This window comes from Tupaia chinensis, unplaced genomic scaffold (genome assembly GCF_000334495.1).
Source record: "Tupaia chinensis unplaced genomic scaffold, TupChi_1.0 Scaffold000661_1, whole genome shotgun sequence".
NCBI classification, from domain to species: Eukaryota; Metazoa; Chordata; class Mammalia; order Scandentia; family Tupaiidae; genus Tupaia; species Tupaia belangeri.
The window spans coordinates 4496691-4504027 of NW_006160183.1; the positions used below are offsets into that span (position 1 = coordinate 4496691).

The window sequence follows — 7337 nt, forward strand, 5'->3', positions numbered from 1 at the left end:
CCTGCCAGAGCAGCACAGAGAGGCTCACTAAATCTCTGGCCGGAGCATACTGAGGCTCACCCACTTTCCAGTCTGCGGTCTGCACCTGCTCCCCCCGACTACGAAGCCAATGCCACGTCTATGAGAATCATGTAGGACAGCACCCTACTTCCAGGCATCTACATTTCTTATGGCATAGACTTTGGCAGTGGTACCTGGAAGACCAAGCCTAACAGTAGCTTAAACGAGATGGACGTGTTATCTTCCACGTGAGAGTCTGAGCTGACCTGGTGGCTCCGCTCTGCCAAACTGTCAGGACTCAGGGGACGTGGTCCTCGGTCATGTAGTTCGATGTGGCTCACCCCCAGGTTCTCACTCCAGTGAACAGGCAGGGGGAAGGGGAGGGGAGTATGCAATCTAGGCCTTGCATGTGTACCTCCTGTTCACCTCCCTTTGGCTAAAGCATGGGCATTTTGGCTACGCCTAGTTGCAAGGGAGGCCATGAAACGCAGCCTTTAATCTGGGCCACGTGTACCCAGCTAAAAGCTTGGAGACGCCACCATAGTGGGAAAAACGGGAGGAACGGCTGTAGGGAGACACTTAGTCATTTCTACCTGTCTATGTGCCCTTGAGAGAATTCTTGGAGGGGCAAGGACCACGTCTTACCATCTTCGTCACCCACAGGTCCCACCAGGAATCCAGGGCAGGTGAATGTATGCTCAACTTCCATGTTACCAGAGCCGAACCCAGCCCACCGTAATGGACATTGGTAACACGATCGATGTTCTCAAGGTCCCTTCTTCTGTGTCTCTGGCCGTTGTGACCTCAAGTTGTGCAGCTCTGGAACCTCCTCCCACACCCTGATATCCCCGGGGTCTTGGAGGTGGGCATTCGGTTACTCGCCTCAGTGTGCCTGTCTGAGGTCACTGCTCCTCACCGTGGCTCTCAGCTCTGGCCCTACTGTCTCTCCCTGCCCTGCCTTTCTCTAAGCCAGTGCGGGTCCCCTCCATCATTCTTCCCGGTCAGCCCTGCACCCAAGGCTCTTGCGCGTGGTAAACATTCCATCAAATTCAGGAGCAGTGGAGGGTGCTTATAGAAGCTGAAAAGGACTTCAAATTCAAGGCTGCACACCGTGTCCCCAGGTACGTCACATGCTCCCACCACAGGGAATCTCTCACTGTCTCTCGGGCAGTGTTCCTTCATTGGTCCTGTCTGTGCCTCTCAGTATGTGCTTCTGGCCTCTCTTCCCTGAGGAGGGACGCTCTTATTCCCACCCGCTCCCAAAGGCCCATTTCTGTGGTTTGGCAAAAGGGCCACCAATCCCAGAGACGAATTAGGCTCTGCTCACAGAAGGCAGAGGAGGCTAGAGCCCGTTTGAATTTTATAGTCTCTCTAGTTTCTATTTTCTCCTTGCTTAATACAAGCCCTCACTCAATTCTTGAAACCACCCTAGAGGAGGGATGAGACATCAGTGGCCCAGAGACGTTAAGCCACCTGTCCAAGCCCGCACAGCGCAAGAGGCGGACTCCCATGCCCTGCCCGTGAGAGGAGAAGCCCATGTCATCTTGGGTCACCTGCGTGTGCTCTGCGACATGAACTGTGTCTTCTCTCCCTGCATGCCTAACCTGGTGGGGCCCGGCAGCCACGGGCAGACACGCCTGCCTGCCAACACTTCCCAGGGTGTGCCTGCTCAGAGACGCTCTCCTCTGAAGCCTTGCACTGAACGGCCCTCCAATCACGCCCCAGGGACTCCTACCTCAATGGCAGAGCCAGTCACCCACTCTGGGGGTGCGAAGGAGGTGTGGGGGAGGGAGAGGGAGAGGCTGAGCCGCAGGGACTGGATTGAATAGCTGCTTTCTTCTCACAGCACCCCCCACCCCCAAGTGGTCACTCATTAACCCTCCAGACCAGATAACCCCTCCATGGGAGGAAAAAAAGGTGTGTTTATCCTGGGTTGTAAAACATCAATATTGACTTCTCACAAGGAAAGCCGGGGTTGGGGGCAGGCCTAGGAGGCTCCTGAGACAGCACTCACCCGACACCCATGGGCAGTCCCTGTGGAGAATCCTGGGGATCAGGCTTCCTATCTGAAGAGGCTGGATTCCCACCCGCATCTACCTCAGAGGCATTCTGTAAGCAGGGGTCCAGGCTCCCTAGGACTCACCTCTGCAATCCCCTGCACATGGGGCCCCTTCCCCTCCCTGCTCCCCCCTCCCCCTGACCCCTACAGATAACAGTGGTGCAGGTCATGGGTCTGGATTCAGGCTGCCTCTGCCCTGCATTTCCTGGCTCTGTGACCGGGGCTCCGTTTCCTAATCTGTACAATGACTGGTAACAGCACCGGCTCACGGGCTGCTCAGGACGATCACGGACGATGACGTGGGCTGATCCCCAGCACTGGGAGCTGGTCCTCCCCGTACGTGGTTTCACCCTCTCTCACTCTCTCACTGGCTCTGTCCCCTTCCTTGGAAGCCCTTGTTGGTCAGGCCAGGCAGGGGTGGGTGAGGGTCTCATGCTCTTCCCTCCGGTTCAGAATGAGTCACTGCCCCCAAACACACTCTAGGCTGAAATTTTCCACCAGGGGCCCCAGAAGGGTGTGTGTGGGGGTTCTATGGCCACCTGTTGCTGAGGACAGCGTCACTGGGTCTAAGTGTCCAGCTATGTACTCCTTAGAGACTCTCACACCTCTCCATCCCCCACCCCCTTCCTGTTTTCTCCTCCCTCTCTCTGTCCTTCTGAGGGTCAATATGAGGACATTCCCAACCCAGAGTGTTCAGCCACTCAGGCTGGGCACTTTCTACAATTGGGCTTGAGGTGCCACTGGGTTTGAGGGCAGTGGGGAAGGCATTTGAGTCTCCCTGAGACCTGTGCCCTTCACTGGCCCCAGGTGAGCCCCACCGGATACTGTGGGAGGCCAAGGCCTTAGCCCTGTGTCCTCCTTCCAGCTGGCCAGAGGGGCCCTGTCCCTGGGCACCTGGTCAATAATTAACACTGAGCAAACTCAGGCCATGGCCGGGCCTCCCACAGGGTCAGGACCAGACAAAGGCCCCCTGTCTGGGTAAGCTGCCATCTTGGTGGGGGTTACAGCTGTTCAGTCACCTCGGGGTGACAAACACCCCATCTGCAGCAGGAAGCTGGGGTAGCTGCTGCCCAGCAAGTACCTGGGTAGAGATGGGCCCTGGAAGAGGGGGCCAAAGGGGTGAGGTTTTTAAGCCCCACCTTCATGTTTGTGAGCAAGCTTAGGGTAGAGGCTGGTAGGATGAGGGTCCACTGAGTTGCTCCCTAAATCGGGGTGCTTTTGCAACTACCAGAAGGGGTGTGTGCCTGTCTCTGGAGCAGCTCTTGGCACCTCCTTCCATCCCCTTTATTCCCACACTTTGTTACAAAATCTTTGTGTCTTCTGTATGCTAGGCCCTTAGCGTCTCCCCAACTTTCCCCATACCACCCCCCAACTTTGGTTCTTCTTGGTGCCTATCCTTACAACGTTCCCATCATCCTGGAAACCTCCCCCTCTTTTCACCTGTATCTCCTTCCTCCAGGAAGTCCTCCCAGCAATGCCACCCTCGGCCACCAATCAGGCAAGGAGTCACTTTCCCGCAGGCTACAGCTCAAGACTTTCACATCAGTCGGAAACTTCCGTCACAAGTATGGACCCTAAGCCAGCCTTGCCAGCTCAGCCTCCCTCCCACAGACTGCCCGGGATGCCTGAGAACTCGCCTCCCCTCTCTCTGTGTGATAAGAAACCTGCTGATGAATAGAAGCTTCTGCCCTGGGACTCCACCCCCCAACTTTGGCTCTTCTGGGGTCCCTTGGGAAGTTCCCCTGACGACACCTGTCCTCACTTGCTCTTTCTACGGGACCTCCTGTCCGAGCATCCGGGCTTCATTCTCGCTGCACTCCCTGCGGCCACTCCTCCCCGGGACACGGCCTAGGCCAGCTCTGCCGTCACCAGGGCCAGATCTATCCGACGTGGGCGGGGGGATCCCCATGAGGAGGGCCCAGTTCTCAGGACAAAAAGGGAAGAACTAGGGGAGAAAGGGCACCAGGAGGATGGGGGAGGCCCAGCTGGCCCCTGGGCTCCCTGGGTCCTGCTTGGCTGTAGACCAGAGATGAGGGGGTAGAGGCTTCTGGAGAGAGGGAAGTAGTTCCTCTGTCATTCAATAGAAAGCCCCCCATGCCCCTAGCGATTGTCTTGGAACCCCGTCCCCTGGGAAAGCCCTCGGAGCTGGGGCTGCTCAGAGGAGACCCTACAGGAACATCCACCTGCAAACGCATCCCATGGGCTAGACCTGGAGTCCCCCATCCTGTGATGATGCCAGCTCGTGAGCCGGCTTCTGAGGACCCCAGCTGAAGTCAGGGAGGGAGGGTGGCACAGGACAGAGGAGAGAGGCAGGGAGAGCTGGGGTTGAGGCTGACAGGTGGGCAGGAGGGACTGGAGCAGGGAGGCACTGGCGGGGGCCCAAGGAGCAGCAGGTCCTGGGGGAGCAGGGCTGGAGTGCCCTCCCTGGCAGGTTCTGGTCCTTCCCTCCTGCTCCCAGGCCCCTCTGTCTGATCCCAGCGCGATGGCGCCACCTGCTGTGGGGAGGGAGCAGCACAGCCAGGTCCTTTCAAGGGTGGGGTAACTCCCACCTCAAGGGTCACAGCCTCTGTGTGGGGCTATGGGGTTGGTAGACTTTGGGTGGGCTATCCCCCAGCACCCTAGCTGCCTCTCAGGTGGACGACCAGGTGCATATTTCCTCCTTGCTTTCTGGAACCCCATGTGGCTACTTGCCCACCCCACAGGGCGCAGGTCTCTGTCTCCAGCTCATTGACCCCAGCCCAGGGGACAGCCCTCTCTGCTCCTGAGGGGCCTGCCAGTTCTGCTCAGGGTTTCCCATCTGGGTGAAGGCTGTGCTCTTGCAAGGCTGAGCGCCCGTCAGGGATGAGGTCCGGGATGAGGGCAGCACCTCAGGGCTGGGACTGGCTGGGACTGCGCTGCTGGGCTGAGACCTGTCAGTCTAGGACCTGACTTTGACAGTCCATCCGAGATGAGCTGGGATGGGCTGCCCAGCAGTCTCTAGGCCTGACCAGGGCCACTCCACTTTCTAAACCTCTCGCAGATGTGCTCTCCCCTTGCTGCCCCTGCACCTACTCCTCAGGCATGGCCTGGGCCACTGCTCTCTCCTCCTGCATTCCTTCCCCACCATCCTCCCTGCACCCCCACAGCCTTGCTAAATTGTGAAGCTGGTCCCTTCATGCCTCTGCTCAAATTCCTGCATAATTTGTCTGTTGTTTTCTGGAAGAAATCCAAACCACCCCACCCCTAGCAGAGCTGCACCTCTTCTGGTCCCTCCAGCTCCATCTCTCAACACTCTCCCGCGGCAGCCACCCCGCTCCTGCCCTGCCAGCATGCTGCGTCACACCTGTCACACCTCTGCCTGTGCACTCGCTGGTTCGGGTTCTTTTGTCAGCCTACAGCGTCTTCTCTGGCTTAACTTTTTCCTTCTCTCCTTCAAGACGCAGTTCTGACCTCACCTCCTGACTGCCTCCCAGCCCTCTCCCAGCAAGGCAGCTGCCATGCACATGGGGTCCCTGGGCCTCCCGTCTGTCACCGCCCTCGTCACACTTCACCAATGGCACCTCCACATTAAGCTGCAAGCTTGCTGAGGACAGGGACCTGTAGCCTCCAGCACCTGGCAGGCACGCAAGAATAAATAAATCAATACATCATTCCATCAATTCGTGCCCATGGATGAGTCTAGAAAAATGCTACCCTGGCCAAGCAGAGGACCATGTGGCCCGGCCCTGGACTTTCTGACTCCCTCTCCGTCTCTGAGCCCTGTCCCTCACTTGCCCACTCCCCACTTGCCTCACTTCTAAGTCCCTTGGGGGCCCGCACTCCACCTTCCCTCTGGGAGCCCCCCAGCATCTCTCTCCAGTCTCACAATAACCTTTGCGCACTCCACACACTCAGTTGCCCAGTGGTCAGAACCAGCCCCTCACCTGGCCAGACCCCTAAAGGCTCCTTCAGCTCTCCAGTCTGGAGGTACCAGGACACCTTCTGTGAGGAAGAGCCACTCCCGGCAGGCTGAGGGGGCTGGGGCTCTGCTGCCTAGTCTCAGGAATCCTCTGAGTGCCCAACTCTGTCCTCAGAAAGCCACACATCACCTTGTTCGGCCCTCAGATCTACCCTCCAATACATAAACCCAAGAGCGCAGATCACATGGGGGAGAGGCTTCCAAGACAGGCTTGTCATCAAAGACATTGAGGGGACCAGCAATTAGCATAATGGCTATGTCGCTGGACTCCCACGTAGTCAACTGCGGTTCGAGTCCCAGACCCAGTGGCTTAAAACTCACTCCAGGCACATGTGCATGCGCACCCAAGATCCTAAGAGGAGAATGCAGGAGAAGGGATAGTGGCATGGCCATACACCCTGGGGGTGATTTCTTGCTGTCTTTCTGCCTCTCTCTGTCTCTCAGGTGAGTGCATGTGCTCTATAACAAAAATCTCTCTCAAAAAAGAAAAAGAAAGAGACATTGAGGCTCTGCCTTGACCTTTCAGGTGACTTACTCTGGAGGAAGCCACCTATCAGGCCACAAGAACATTCCGGCAGCCTTACGGAGAGGAGGAGCCGAGCCCCATGAGGTGAGGAGCCGAGGCCTCCCACCAACAGCCAGCACCAGCTTGGCAGACATGTCTTGGAATCAGCGGCTCCAGCCCAGGCGAGCCTTCAGATGGAGGCAGCCATGGCCAACATCCTGGCTGCAATCTCATGAACTCTCAAGCCAAGCCCCCCCTGCCAAGTCGTTTGTAAATTCCTGACCCGCGGAAAGTGTATGAGAGAAATATGTTTCTTATTTTCAGCTGTTAAGATTTGGAATAATGTATGAGGAAGCAACAGACAGTTACTACAGAATTTGAAGATTTTGTGATTCGTGCTGTAGTGCACATGTCCCCTCTTAATTCATGTGTAGGGACTTGGTTGTATTGTGAAGGCATGAAATGAAAACTTGATCCCTCCATGGCGTCCCAAGATGGGGACTTTAGGTGGGATTTGGTAGTTAGAGAAGGGCCCATGTGGTCAAGGGAAGACTGTTCTCAACCATGTCATAGCCTCTCCAGAATTGGCCCCTGAACCTTAGACCTCAAATCGTGAGTTGAAGATGCCTCTATTTTTCTTTCTTTCTTTCTTTCTTTCTTTCTTTCTTTCTTTCTTTCTTTCTTTCTTTCTTTCTTTCTTTCTCTCTCTCTCTCTCTCTCTCTCTCTCTCTCTCTCTCTCTCTCCCTCCTTCCCCCCCTCCCTCACTTCCTTCCTTCTTTATCCTTTCCTTTCCTTTCCTCTCCTCTCCTCTCCTCTCCTCTCCTCTCCTCTCCTC

At 56.5% G+C, this 7337-nt stretch overlaps 1 long non-coding RNA gene across 2 annotated transcripts; it reads left to right on the forward strand.

Moving 5' to 3' along the window:
- Window positions 1-923: 923 nt before the first annotated feature.
- LOC114009908 (uncharacterized) lies at window positions 924-6841 on the forward strand. Of its 2 annotated transcripts, none has more exons than XR_003551301.1 (3): window positions 924-1121; window positions 3519-3624; window positions 6523-6841. It is a non-coding gene; the product is annotated as an uncharacterized LOC114009908 (long non-coding RNA). The 2 variants fall into 2 exon arrangements; XR_003551300.1 differs by lacking the exon at window positions 924-1121 and adding an exon at window positions 2026-2111.
- The last annotated feature ends 496 nt before the right edge of the window (window positions 6842-7337 follow it).